This window comes from Myiozetetes cayanensis, unplaced genomic scaffold, assembly GCF_022539395.1.
Source record: "Myiozetetes cayanensis isolate MyiCay16 unplaced genomic scaffold, myiCay2020 scf377, whole genome shotgun sequence".
Classification (NCBI taxonomy): domain Eukaryota; kingdom Metazoa; phylum Chordata; class Aves; order Passeriformes; family Tyrannidae; genus Myiozetetes; species Myiozetetes cayanensis.
This window is the reverse complement of record NW_026087606.1, coordinates 27,640-43,006: the sequence shown is the minus strand read 5'-3', so window position 1 is coordinate 43,006 and position 15,367 is coordinate 27,640.

The window sequence follows — 15,367 nt, the reverse complement described above, 5'->3', positions numbered from 1 at the left end:
GCTCTGCGGGCTCCGGGACAGAACGGGACACACTACTCCCTAACAGAATCGGGCCCCGCCACCCGCGGTGAAGAGTCCTAGAATTAACCCAAAACTACAAAGCTCGGCAATTGTAGTGTTGCCGGCACAACTTTCTCGACAGTGTAACAAAGTTGCCGAAACTGCAGCTGCTAAACTAAACTTAAAAAAAAAAAAAAAAAAAGGATTTCCATGTCTGTGACTAATAGTATTATTCATTTAGGTTAAACTTTATATTCCTTGTATTGATTCCTCTTCAAAATAAGTACAGTTATTACTAAACATGACTATAGAGATGGCAAACTGAGAAGCACACAGCCAGTAATACTTGGGATATGTGTGGTTGAAATGCAAAAATATAATAAAAATTCTAGCTATGTGTGAGTGAAGAGTGATTGAGGTGGCCACCTTTTTGAATGACTGGGAAAAAAGCTGTATGAGTGAGAAAAGCTGTGTAGATATCTATGTGTGTGAACTTAAAATACTTTAAGAGTATTAAGATTTTAAGAGGATGTGTTATATAAATTTAATTATGGTAAGTTGATGCATGCTAGCCTTCAGCGATTGGAAGCAAGAATCAAAGAGCTGCAAATTGATGCTGGTCAAGACTAACTAACTAGTCTGTTTAGTAGCCGAGAACTATCAAAATGACTTTTGTCTATAATCAAAACAAGATTACTTGTATTGCTTAATGATTTAGTAAAAATGGCTGTTATGATAAGTATAGTTATACTACTTTTTATAATTTTTGTACCATATATTCTGCAATACTTGGAAAGAATAGTTACAAGAATAATAAAAAATATATAGGTTATAAATAAAGAAAAAAAGGGGATATGTAGGAGAATTAGAAACCTTTTGGGTTAAGGCAGGAGTAAAACAGCTGATGGGAATCTGAGGAGTCTCAAGGACTAAGTGTTTTGAGAACATGACAAAGACTGGACATCTGCAGGGATGAGAAAAACAACACTTGCAGAAGGGAGTTTAAGCTGAACCTGCCAGGAGGCATGGGAATAGAAGCGTTGTAGTTAGATTTAGAAGGAGAAGAATTTAGAAAATAAGATATGTTAACTAGCCAATAATAATCGTGTGAACAATGTGTGTTTTAAATGTGTAACCAATAGCTATTAAAATAGTTAAATATGTTTTAAGTGTGTATCCAATGATGTGTGAAATAGTAAAATATATTATAATTATTAGACTGCATAAAAATCTGTGTGATGGCTAATAAAGTTTGAAGCTTCCGACATCATATTGGTGGAGACGAAGTTTCCTTTGGGGTTCTCGCACGTGTTACACCCAACTTCATGGTATCCACGAATTTCCTGAGGGGGCACTCGATCCCCTCATCCAGATCACCAATAATGATGTTAAACAGGAGCAGCCCCAACCCTGAGCCCTTGGGAACCCCACTAGTGACCAGCCCCACCTGGATTTAGTTCCATCCCCCACCACTCCCTGGGCCATCAGCCAGTTTTTCCCCCAGCAAACAGTTCCCTCCTCCTGGCCATGAGCAGCCAGTTTGTGCAGGAGATGCTGTGGGAGATGGGGTCAAAGGCTTTCCTGGAGTCAGGACAGACACATCCCCAGTCTTTCCCTCAGCTGCTGAGTGGGTCATTTGTCACAGAAGGAGACCAGGTTGGTCAGGCAGGACCTGCCTTTCCCAACCCCACGCTGGCTGGGCCTGATCCCCTGGATGTCCTGCCCGTGCCATGGGATGGTGATGGGAGAAATAGAAACTTGACTCACAGTTTCCCAGAATGCCCAAATAAGGAACAATGGAATCTTAGAGAAGTCTTAGGGAATTAGATCAGGGATGTAACTCTAACTAATAGGATGTAAATAAGATCTCTGTCTCCAGATAAGATGAAGAACAAATGTAACAGTTTCTGGTGGTGTAACAGGATCATGATGTGCCTGCTCAAGAAATGAGGGATGACAACAACCTTTGGACCTGGAAGGATGAAAGAAGGATCTCCAGGGGGTGACTGTGTGAAGCAAACTAATGAATATGTATTAAGCAAACCTGAACATCTAATGAATGTGTACCCAATGTGTGCAATTTTGGCGTTTGGGGTTTCAGGAGTGCCAGCAGAGCATTCTGGGAAACGAAGTCTGAGGGACCCCGGTGCACATGAGCAGTGTGCACATGAGCCTTGGCAGGATTGGTTGAGAGGGTTACCTGTTGGGACGTGTTACAATTCAAAACAGCTACTGAAGCCTTTGTTCTCTCTCAATAAAGCATTCTGTTACACACCATATTGGTGTCTCTTGGTCCATGCAGTCTACTTATTTATTATGTTATTAATATTACAACAGTTCTTTCCACATCTCGGCTTTGGGAAAGGTTGGGGAAGGTCGGGAAAGGTGTTTACAGGGTGGTTTTGCCTGAGGTGTTAAACATGGGAGTGGGTCTATCTTCACAATTCCCAAGAGAAGAGATGGCAGAAAGCTGCCCTGCAGGTTGTTTTTTGAAGGAACAGGAAAAGGGGACACTGAGGGTAAGGGGTTTCTTTCCTGCAGGGCAGGGCTGTCGTTCGCTTGCAGGAGCCCCGCGGTGGAATTGCCAGTCCGACTCCCAGGTTTGAATCTGGACAAAGATTCCTGCCAGACAAAAGGTGGCAGGACAGAAAGCTCTTGCTGCCCATGGAGTGCCCAGGGTGTCCCACCAACTGCACTGAACACCATGTCTTTCCTGGGAGAAAGGGCTGTCGCTCTCTTTTCGGAGGCCTTCCTTAAACCGTCAGTCTGATTCCCAGCATTGAATATGGATGAGGATTCCTCAAAGACAAGAGGTACCAGGGCAGAAAGCTCTTGCAATCCATGCAGTGCCAACAGTGGCCCAACAACTGCACATGAGAGGTTGGGGAAGGGTTTTCTTTCCTGGGTGGAAGCGCTGTTGTTTGCTTTTCAGAGCCCTGCACTGAACTTGCTGGTGCAACTCTGAGAATGGAATATGGTCAAATATTCTTCCCAGACAAAAGGTGGCAGGACAGAAAGCTCTTGCTGCCCATGGAGTGCCCAGGGTGACCCACTAATTGCACCTGAAACCCGAAGGTTACAGGCTTTCTTTCCTAGGAGAAGGGCCATGATTTCACAAAGGGGCCAGGGCAGATGGGGGGGCTGCACTGTGGGGGTGTGGGGCGTTGGATCTTTGGTTTCCAGGGGCTATTCCAGAATGGAGAGGACAGGCTGGGACATCACAAAGGGGCCCATGACACACGGGTGCGGCTGCATTTCAGGGTTTTGGGGTGTTGGCTTTTTGGTTGCCAGGGGCTATTCCAGAATGGACAGGATAGGCTGTGACATAACAAAAGGGCTCAAAGCACATGGGTTGGTCTGACTGTGTTGGTGTGGGGTGTTGGTTCTTTGGTTGCCAGGGCCTATTCTGGAATGGAGAGGATAGGCTGTGACAAGTAGTGCCTGTCAGAACTGCAAAGAAGGACCCACAAGAGTCTTACATGAGAGATATTCTCTGCTCTGCCCTGCACACCCCAGTGCTGGGGTCAAAACTCAGCCTCTCCTCTTCCCTCTCCTAAGGGACTCCTTTTTAGACATCCCCTTCCCTATGCTCAATTCAAAAGCCCTCTCAGCAATTCCCAAGCCTGTACCCAGCTCTCATCCCCTCCCTGGCTCAGAGCCCTCGACTTCTCTCTCAGAGAATTGGGCCGGTCCATCCACCTTCCAAAAGCACGTTCCTTGTCTGGCTCAGAGGTTCCTGCAGTCACACCAGGCCCTGCCCAAAGCCCTCCCAACAGGAGCTGGGCCCTGGAGGCAGGGGGAGATCCCTCCCCTGGCATGGCCATTTTCCCCCAGCCCTGTCTGGCCCAGCTTCCTCCCCCCTGCACACTCACCACTGGCACAGCCTGCACTGGGGCAGCATTTACTTCTTGGGCCCTTCAGAGCTGCCCCCATGGGGACACTTCCATTTTCTGGGCCAGCACCAAAGCCAGCCCAGCCAGTCCTGCCCCTCATCCCCAGCCCAGCTCACTGACTCCAATTGCCCCTGGAACCCAAGAGCCAAAGGCGACACCCCCAGAGTGCAGCCCCACCCTCTGCAATGGGGCCCCAGGGGTTCCCTTTCCCAAGCAGCCCCTGCAAACCCTTGTCAGAGAGAAAATGGGGGGACTGAGTCCTGGATGCTTTTAGTAAAGAGTTCGAAATATTTCTTCAATAATGGAGAGGACATTTCGAGTTCTCCATCTGGGGGCAGGATGTCCTCTAGGCTGATGTTTTATTCCCTTTGGAGTGAGTGCAGCCTCAGAGGGCTGAGCCCTCTCTGACTGGGCTGGGCCTGTCCTGGAGAGCCTCAGGCCTGGCTGGGCTGCCCCAGGCAGACGCTGCAGGAAGAAGAGCTCAGGCCGCCTGTGTCTGCTGTCCCTGGGGCTCAGCCTGTGCCCCATTCCTGCCCAGGGGCTGAGCCCAGCTCTGCCTCGGGGCCTTGGGCAAAGGGCTGGCGAGGAGAGGCCCAGGAGCCTTGGGGCCTGCCCAGCTTTCCTCCTCCCTGGGGGCTCCCAGGCCTCTCCTGACACCCTGTTGGCCCCAGGCCTTGCCGCCTCCGGGTTCACGGCCTGCTGGCACCATCCCATCGGCCTGACCCCCTCCCTGCCCTCCCTCCAGCTACTCCTGCCTTTGATGGCAAGGCACCATCCAAGGAAAACCCCGGTTATCAGCAATGGCACCTGTGGGACGGCTGCAAGGCTCGAGAGTGCCAGGCCAGAGCAGGAGCACAGAGAGCCTGAGGAGCCAGGAGATGCCCTGGTTGGGCATTGTGCTGCTGTGGGAAGAGCTGACCCCTCTGCACAGTCTGTGCTGTCCCTGCCAGCCAAGTTCTGCCCGGGCTCTGTGCATGGGGACGGAGCGCTGACAGTTTTCAGCCCCTACGCTGTTCCATACAGGCTGGGATGGCACAAGGCCCTTGCCTGGCACCCAGGAGATGGGCAAGGCAAGGCAAGGATGGAGCCTCTGAGCCACCAGCACTCTGTCCCAAAGGCTGGGATGGCACAGAAGCCCAGAATCCATGAGGTTGGCAGAGACTTCGGAGATCAACCGGCCTCTAGCCTTCAACCTATCCCCAGGACGTCAAGCAGACCACGGCACTGAGTTTGCCATGTCCAGTCTTTTCTTAAACACCTCCAGGGATGGTGACTCCACCACCTCCCTGGCTAGCCCATGTCAGTACCTAATTCCTGTTTCTGTTAAAAAATTCCTCCTCAAAAATGTCTCTGATGAACATCCCCTGACAGGCAGGTCCTCGTGTCCTCTTGTCCTATTGCCTGTTGCTTCACAGAAGGAGTTGACCCCACCTGGCTCCACCCTCCTGTCAGGTTGTTGTGGACAGTGAGAAGGTCAGTCCTGAGCCTCCTCTTCTCCAGGTTGGAGCTCCCTGAGCTGCTCCTCATAGGACATGCACTCCTCACCCTTGCCCAGCTCCACTGCCCTGCTCTCCACTCACTCCAGCCCCTCAATGTTCTTCCTGAATTGAGGGGCCCAGAACTGGACACAGCACTCCAGGTGTGGCCTCACCAATGCCCAGTCCAGCAGAAGAATCCCTGCCCTGCTCCTGCTGGCCCCACTATTTCTGATCCAGGCCAGGATGCCCTTGGCCTTCTTGCCCATCTGGGCACCCACTGGCTCAGGGTCAGCCTCGACCAGCACCCCCAGGGCCTTTCCCACGGGCACCCTTTGTGTTAGAGAGCAATCCCTATGTCCCTTCAGTTCTTGAACATAACCAGCTGATCAGAGATTTTATTCCCTGGCTTTCTCTGACAGTTTCTGGGGACCCAGATGAGACAAAGCAGCGCCAGCACAGCAGACAAGAGGAATTGTTGGCCCTGCAGTGGGTACCAATGGAGTTTTGGGGAGATCTTCCAATTCCCTGCTCTGGAGAGTTCACCACACATTCTTTTCTGGGAAAAAGAGTAGGACATTAATTTAGGATGCTTGATTTTAAAGTATTTTTCCTGTACATGAGGCACACCAATGGGAAGGATGCAATGGGAGGCTGAGAGGTTTGTGTCATGAATTGTGGGCCTGGGTAAGACTGGGAAGTATTTACAGGATGCCCGTAAAATCTCGTCTTTGGGAAAGGTTGGGGAAGGCTGGGAAAGCTGTTAACAGGGTGGTTTTGCCTGAGGTGTTAAACATGGGAGCAGGTCTATCTTTACAATTCCCAAGAGAAGCGATGGCAGAAAGCTGCCCTGCAGGTTGTATTTGAAGGAACAGGAAAAGAGACCGAGGGTAAGGGGTTTCTTTCCTGGAGGGCAGGGCTGTCGTTTGCTTGCAGGAGCCCCAGGCTGCAATTGCCAGTCCAACTCCCAAATTTGAATCTGGACAAAGATTCCTGCCAGACAAAAGGTGGCAGGACAGAAAGCTCTTGCTGCCCATGGAGTGCCCAGTGTGTCCCACCAACTGCAACTGAAACCCAAAGATTACAGTCTTTCTTTCCTGGGGGAGAGGCCATGAAATCATAAAGGGGCCATGGCAGATGGGAGGGGCTGCACTGTGACATTCTGTGATGTTGGTTCTTTGGTTTCCAGGGGCCATTCTGGAATGGAGAGGATAGTTCATGACATCACAATGGGACCGTGACACATGGGTTGGGCTGCACTCTGGGGTGTGAGGCATTGGTTTTTTGGTTGCCAGGGGCTGTTCTGGAATGGAGAGGACAAACCGTGACATCACAAAGGGGCCCATGGAACACATGTGGGGCTTCACTTTTGGCTTCTGGGGTGTTGGTGCTTTGGTTGCCAAGGGCTATTCCAGAATGGAGAGGATGGGCTGTGACATCACAAAAGGGCCTCAAGCACATGAGTTGGTGTAGTGGGTTGACCCTGGCTGGATTTCAAACACTCGCTAAATGCCACTACCTCCCCCTCCCTCTGCAACTCCACAGAGGAGAGAAAAAAGCAGGATTCCTGAGGATTCCTGACTAGACATAAGGGTCAGGAGAAAGTTTCTCACTAATGGGCAAAACAGACTCAAAGTAGGGATAGTACTTGACTTTATTACTAACAGGATAAAAGCCAAAGAGTGAGAAATAAAACAGTCCTAAAAACACCTTCCCCCACCCCTCCTTCGTTCTCAGCTCTCCCTCCTCCCCCCCAGCAGTGCAGGGGGACAGGGAAGGGGGTTGCAGTCAGGTGTTGTTTGAGTCCATCCCTCGGGCAGCAGCTCTTCCCATTCTGCTGTCCTGTGGTTTACTCTTTCATGGGGTGCAGGGGGGTCTCTGCACCCTGATGGTCCTCCAGAGTCTGCAGGGGAACACCTGAGTTACTTTGGTCTCCACCAGGGGCTACAGGGGGGCCACAGCTCTGAGTCTTTCCCCTGTTCCTGTGGGGGTCCCTCCCATGGGAGACAGTCGTTGATGGACCTCTCCAATGTGAGTCCATCCCTCAGGCAGCAGCTCTTCCCACCCTGCTGTCCCGTGGGTTCCTCCTCCAGGGGGTGAGTCCTTCAGGGATGAGCTGTACCGGTGTGGGTTCCCCACGGGGCCACGAGTCCTACCTGGGAAAAACCTGCTCCAGCCTGGGTTTCCCTCTCCATGCCCCACAGGTCTCCTACCAGGACCTGCTCCATCCTGGGCCTGCCACGGGGTCACAGCCTCCTTCCTGCATCCACCTGCTCCAGCGTGGGCTCCTCCATGGGCTGCAGGGGGGTCTCTGCACCCTGATGGTCCTCCACGAGCTGCAGGGCCTCAGCTCTGAGTCCTTCCCATGCTCCTGTGGGGTCCCTCCTGCCCCTCCTTCTGCACTGACCTTGGTGTCTGTGTTGTTATCCCATGTTCTCACTCTGCTCTTCCCAGGCTGGAATTTTTTCTGTGCAACTCTCCTCTCTTCTGAAATATGTTATCCCAGAGGTGTTACTGTCACTCCTAAGTGGCTCAGCCTTGGCCAGTGGCAGGAACTCCATCCTGGAGCAGCTGGCATTGGCTCCATGGGACAGGGGAAGCTTCTGGCAGATTCTAAGAGAAGCCACTCCTGTAGTCCCTTGCTACCAAAACCCAGCCACAGAAACCCACTGTCTTGTGCAGCTCTTTCTCCAAGCCAAGCAGGTGGGAGTTGCTGCCAAGGAGCTGAAACCTGCAGGCCCAGCCTTTAGTGGAGGAAGCTCAGATTTGCCCAAGGCTGCTTTGGGTCCCAGGGGTTGGGTGAGGGAATGGTGGGGTGGGGATAGGGATAAAGTCTGATGGATTGTCAGAAATAAAAGGTCTTGATTTTCTTATCTATTCAGACTGAAATAGGAAGTGCTTGAGATCAATATTGACTAGGGATTGCTGATATCAATGTAAAAACAGTAAAAAAGTAAAGAGGCCACAAAAAAAGGGAGTATTTTCTCCTGGCTTCTTGATTACAATATATTCACTTTGAATGCACTTTCGTGATCTGCCTAATTAACCACAAAAGAATTAAAGACTTAGAAGTAATTTATTCCCAGGGGCTTGTCTGGTTAAGATACCATCACTGAGAAGAGAGTGTGGAGGAATGAGCAGACAAGGAGACCATCCCTGGGACTGGGGAAGCAGGAACTCAGAGTCACTGGTTCCAGGTGGGAAATGGACTTAGCCCTGCACAGGACCATCCCCAAGGCTCACACCATGAGCCTGAGAGGATCATCAAAACACTTCTTGAGCTCTGTCAGCCTTGGTGCTGTGCCCACTGCCCTGGGGAGTCTGTTCAGTGCCCAACCACCCTCTGGGGAAGAACATTTTTCCAAGATCCAACCTAAAGTTCCCCTGACACAACTCCAGGCCATTCCCTCAGTCCTGTCCCTGGACCCCAAAGAGAACAGCTCAGGGCCTGCCCCCGGTCTGCCCCTCCCCAGGAAGTTGTGACTGCGGTGAGGTCTCCCCTCAGTCTCCTCTTCTCCAGCTGAACACACCAAGTGCTCTCAGTGTTCTCACACACTTTCCCCTCCAGGCCCTTCCCCATCTTCATTACCTCATTTGGACACTCTCCAATGGCTCAATCTCACCCTTCCATTGTGTCCCCCAAACTGCCCCAGTCTTGCAGGTGAGGCCACCCCTGGGCAGAGCAGAGCGGGAAAATCCCCTCCCTGATGCCCCCAGACAGGGATAGCCCTCCTGGCTGCCAAGGCACTCATTCCCAGTGTGTCCGTCCAACTGGGGTTGCCCCATCACAGGGTACAATCCGGCCCTTCCCCCTGGGGAACTTCTCATGGTTGGGGATTCCCAGTCCTGGGATCTGTCGAAGTCTCTGCAGGGCCTTCCTGCCTTGCAGGGGCTCAGCAGCTCCTCCCAGTTTTGGGTCACCTGCAAACTTGCTCAGTGTCCCTTCCAGTGCTGAGTTCAAGTCATTGATGGAGATGTTGGAGAGCACAGGGCCCAAGGTGGGACCTGTGGGAACCCCACTAGTGACAGGTCACAGTCTGATGTTACTCCTGTCACTGTTACAGGGTCCCTTTGGTTCCGTGAGCCCCACATGTCATAATAGCCCCTTTGATTCCATGAGATTCCACAGTGTCCCTGGGTTCCTTTGGCTCCACGAGGCCCTGCAGTGTCACAATGGCCTTTGTGTTCCATGAGGCCCCGCAGTGCCACAGGGTTCCCCAGTTCCATGATATTCCCAGTGTCCCAATGGGGCCTTGATTCCATAAGGTTCTCCAGTGTCCCACGTTTTCTTTTCTACCATGAAATAACCCTCCTGAAACCATGACATTATCTCCCTCTGTATTCTGTTCCCTTTTTCATCACAGAGTGTCCCAGGGATCCTTTGGTTCCATGAGGCCCTACAGTGTCCCAGCAGCCCATTCATTCCTTTGTGCCACTGGAGACACCCCGTAATCCTGCCCTGCCTTGTCCATGGCTACTGAGCCTTCTGAAAGGTTGGAAAGGGGTTCAGCAGCAGTGATCCCCATCCTGCTGGCTCTGCTTGCCAGCCTGACCAGCATGGTCAGTGCAGGCTCAGCCCAGGGTGCCACAGCCCCTCCCTCTGCAGAGCAGCCCCTCCAGCTCAGGGCCCTGCAGGGATCCCAGGCTGGGATCTGCAACTGCCCAAGGCAGCCTGGACACACTGCCCTGGGCAAAGGGATGTGCCTGCAGAAGAGCAAGGCAGCATTTCTGTGCCTGCACAGAGGAATCCATGGCACAGAGAAAGCTCTTTCTGCAGTCCCCCTGGGGACAGGCTGCTCTGTGCCTGGGCCAGGACTCTGTGCTGGGCTGGGCAGAGGGGCTGGCACTGAGGGGCACAGTCAGGCTGTGCTGGGCATCTCCTGCAGATGACACCAGGGCTCCTGAATTTTGACTCCTCTCCAATTCTTTGTGTCATGTCCAGTCTGCAGCTCTGGGGCTGCACAGGAGCCTGAGACTCCTCTCTGTGCCCCAGGAGCTGCTGTGCCCTTCAGAGGGGCTGGGGCTGTGGGGGGAGTGCCCACAGAAGGAAAAGCTGCCTGGAAAGGGGCACAGTTTTAAGACTTTTACATTTAAATAATATATAAGCACATTTTCATTAGTGGGTCATTTGAGTATTTCTAAGAAATGGCAAAGTTTTCCCACCGTGACAGAACAAGAATTTCCTGGAAGTGTACTGATGGCAGGAGAAGAAATTCTGACCTTCCCCTCTACCTGTATTACCACTCTTCAGTCTAGAACTTCACCTCCCTCTCCCTTCAGGTGTTTCCAGCTCTCCTGTTTGAATGGCCATGTCTCAGGACATCCCTTCAGTAGACCTGCTGGATGTGTGTCCTTCCCATTGCTCCCTGGTTTCCTCCTCCACTTGCTCTCTGGTCATTCCATGCCTCTCAATTGACTGGTTTCATGCTTTGAGCATCAGGGAGCTGTCCAATATTTTAGAAGTTTAAATAGCACATTCATCAATACTTAATTGTGTTTATATCTATCATAGAACAACCTTTTCTGATGTTTGTCTAAAACTCTTCCTGTATGGAAATCCTTTGAGAAAAGGTGACAGATGCTGCTGGGACATGTCACACAGCTGAGGGAAGACTTTTGATGTTTATTAGGATGTATCATCCGTATATTTTTTGTATATTGGTCATGAATAGAAACCTTTCTGTGGCTCTAAGTCTCACCAGTTCCAGACCTCCCAGAGAACACAAACCTGATGAGTTGTGGTTCCCACTCCAGTGGCACTTGGAGCTCCCTCCGTACTCAGAGCACAGAGCTCCCTTGTCCCACCAAGTCCTTGGAATGAGAGGGATTCAGGACACAGGACAGGCTGTGGGGACCAGTTGCAGGCCATGGCCAGGGATTTGGGGTGGTTGTGAGCCCAGGGCAGCACCCAGCACTTGGCCTTGTTGACCCTCTTCCAAGTGTCCTGGGCCCATTGATGCAGCCTGTCCAGATCCCTCTGCAGAGCCTTCTTGCCCTCCAGCACATCAACACTCCCACCCAGCTTGGTGTCACCTGTGAACTGACTGAGGTTGCCCTGATCCCCTTGTGCAGATCATTGATAAAGACACTGAACTGCCCTGAGCCCAGTGCTGAGCCCTGGGAACACCCCTGGATGGAACTCCATTCCCCACCACTCCTGGGGCCTGCCCAGCCACACAGATGTTAACCCAGTGAACAGATGCTGCTGGATGTGTTTGATAAAGGTCCTGTAACCCCAGAATACTGGCATTAGTTCAGATTTAGCTCTGCACAATAGAGCATTTCATTCACTTTCTCCCTTTTCCTCCCTCTGTGGATCGAGGGAACTTGTGACTTCAGTGTGTGACTCACTGTGTGCAAAGGGCAAATATGGACAGAATCAAAGGTAGGGAGTGTTTGGGGGATCTTTGGATATGTGCTTGACACAGAAGGTGTTCTTCCATTGATCCCAGACTATCTACTGTGCAAAGTTGAGTTCAGTGGAGGCAATGTGGTCTTTTGGGTTTTACTGAGCAGTTGCCTTCCCTTGGTTTTGTTTGCTGGCAATAAATGAACATCCCCCTGTATCTCGTGCAGCTCTTTCTCCAAGCCAAGCAGGTGGGAGTTGGTGCCAAGAAGCTGAAACCTGCAGGCCCAGCCTTTAGTGGAGGAAGCTCTGATTTGCCCAAGGCTGCTTTGAGTCCAAGGGGTTGGGTGAAGGAATGGTGGGGTGGGGATAGGGATAAAGTCTGATGGATTGTCAGACATAATGGGTCTTGATTTTCATATCTATTCAGACTGAATTAGAATCATAGAATCATAGTGCACAGTGCACAGGAACACGCTGTACCACTGGATCCGGCAGGGTAGACGACCAGCTTGGTTGAACAGGGAGATTCTGAAGGAAATCAGGGATAAAAAGAGACCTTACAGACTGTGGAAAATAGGCCTGGCTACTCAGGATGAGTTAAGGAGTGTAACTAGGTCATTCAGAAAGAAAATTAGAGACACAAAAGTGCAATTTGAAGTCAATTTGGCTACTTCTGTCAGGGATAACAAAAAGCGCTTCTATAAATACATTAATGGAGCCCCTGGTGGTCTAGTGGTAAAGGCGCGGCGCTATCACCGCCGAGACCCGGGTTCGATTCCCGGTCAGGGCCACTCCCGGGCAGGTGGGGCTCGTTAGCCCTTAAAGGCAACCCCTCTACGTCCTAAGGACCTCGCTGCCACTGTCCAAGCTCGCTTGGCCCCGGCAGATGAACCTTAGGATTAAAGGGTGGGCTCAGTTCCGCGCACACTGTGTCTCACCTAAAAAATCCAATGCGCAGGCTGGAGGGTGTAAAGACCTTCCCCGGATCTTCGCTTGCGAAGACTGGCCATTATTATTATTATTATTATTTATTATATTATAAATACATTGATAACAAAAGGAGGGGCAAGGAAAACCTCCATTCCTTGTTGGAGTTGGGGGGAACATAGTTAACAGGGAAGAGGAGAAGGCTGGGGTACTTAACACCTACTTTGCCTCAGTATTCATCAGTAGGACAGGTGGCCCTCAGGACAGCTGGGCTCTGGAGCTGGTAGACAGGGACAGGAAGCCGAACAGCCCCCCTGTGTTCCAGGAGGAAATAGTCAGTGACTTACTGAGCCACCTGGATCCACACATAGGACCACATGGGATCCATCCTAGGGTGATGAGGGAGCTGGCAGAAGAGCTTGCCAAGCCACTCTCCATCATTTCCCAACAGTCCTGGTTCTCTGGGGAGGTCCCAGATGATTGGAAGTTGGGGAATGTCACACCCATCCACAAAAAGGGCTGCAAGGAGGACCCGGGAAACTCCAGGCCTGTCAGCCTGACCTCAGTGCCTGGTAAGGTTATGGAGCAGATCATCCTGAGTGCAATCACACAGCACCAACAGGATGGACAAGGGATCAGAGCCAGCCAGCACGGGTTTAGGAAGGGCAGGTCCTGTCTGACCAACATGATCTCCTTTTATGATCAGGTGACCCGCCTGGTGGATGAGGGGCAGGCTGTGGATGTGTCTCCCTGGACTCCAGCAAAGCCTTGGACACCGTCTCCCACAGCACACTCCTGGAAAAGCTGCAGCCCAGGGCTTGGACAGGGCACTCTGTGCTGGTTTAGGAACTGGCTGGAGGGCTGGGCCCAGAGAGTGGTGGGGAACGGGGCTGCATCCAGTTGGGATCCAGTCACCAGTGGTGCCCCCGGGGGTCAGTGCTGAGCAGAGTCCTGTTTACCATCTTTATTGATGATTTAGATGAGGGGATTGAGTTCATCATTAGCAAATTCACAGGCGAAATCAATTTGGGAGGGAGTGTTGACCTGCTGGAAGGCAGGAGGGCTCTGCAGAGGGACCTGGACAGACTGGAGAGTTGGGTTGATTCCAACGGGATGAAGTTCAACCAGGCCAAGTGCCAAGTCCTGCACTTTGGCCACAACAACCCCTGCAGTGCTACAGGCTGGGCACAGAGTGGCTGGAGAGCAGCCAGGTGGAAAGGGGCCTGGGGGTGCTGATTGACAGGAGGCTGAACATGAGCCAGAGTGTGGCCAGGTGGCCAAGAAGGCCAATGGATCCTGGCCTGCATCAAGAACAGTGTGGCCAGCAGGAGCAGGGAAGTGATCCTTCCCCTGTACTCAGCACTGGTGAGGCCACACCTTGAGTATTGTGTTCAGTTCTGGGCCCCTCAGTTCAGGAAGGACATGGAGGGGCTGGAGTGGGTCCAGAGAAGAACAACCAGGCTGGGGAAGGGACTGGAGCACAAGTGCTGTGAGGAGAGGCTGAGGAGCTGGAGTTGTTTAGCCTGGTGAGGAGGAGGCTCAGGGGTGACCTCATCACTCTCTGATGAGGAGGTTGTAGCCAGATGGGGGTTGGTCTCTTCTCCCAGGCAATCAGCAGCAGGACAAGAGGGCACGGGCTTAAGCTCTGCCAGGTGAGGTTTAGGTTGGATATTACAAAGAAGTTCTTTACAGGGAGAGTGATAAGGCATTGGAATGGCCTGTCCAGAGAGGTTGTGGATTCACTGTCCCTGGAGGTTTTTAAGATGAGGCTGGATGTGGCACTGAGTGCCATGATCCAGTAATCAGAGTGGGGTTGGATCAAGGGTCGGATTTGATTATCTCAGAGGTCTCTTCCAACCCAGTTAATTCTAGGATTCTATGATTTTTGGACATGGTTCTGGCTTGACAATTTTACTAGAAGGTCCTGACGGTATCTTCCAACCTTGATAATTCTGTGACCTGTCACCACAGTTTCCAGGTTTGTGCTCTAACAAGATGTGTTCTCAGTTGGGTCCCTCAGTGGGACCAATTAACACTACAAGAAACTTTACAGTTTGAATCTCACTTTGGTTTCTCAAGAGGTTCCTGAAACTCTCCTCAGGGTCTGATGTTCAGGGACTCACTCCCAAAGCTCCCGAGGGTGATGAAATGCCTGGGGCTGTTGCTGTGCTGCTGAGCTGGGCCGGGCTCCTGGCACACAGGGAGCTCCTGGTAACCAAAAAAAGCTTCAAAGACACAGCTCTGCTGGTGAGCAGCTCCTCTGCACAGCCCAGCAGGGCTGAGGGCACTGCCTGCAGCACCCAGGGCACAGGAGAGAAGGCAGAGAGATGAGAGGCAGCCTGGGCTGGGAGGGGACTGAGCTCTCATTACGGGAGAAACCTTCCCAGGATTTGAATGAAGAATTCTCTGGCTGTAGGACACTTCAACTTGCCTTCCTGCAGGATTCTCCTAAAGCTGCAACAGGCCACAGCTTGTAGAATTCTTCAGAAGGACTCTCCCAGTCCCTGCAGGGCAGAGGAAGTGGCCCTATGGCAGGGTAGGGCAGGAGCTGCAGGCAGCAAGGGCAGGCAGGAGAAGGGAGCAGGAGGTGAAAGGGATCCTGGGCTGGGAGGACAGGGCAGAGCTACTCAGGGGAGGAACCTTGGCAGCCCTTTGGCACGGGAAGGCTGTGGCTGCAGAGCAGTGCAGGGGAGTTGCTGCAGGTGGTTCTTGCAGCTGCCAAA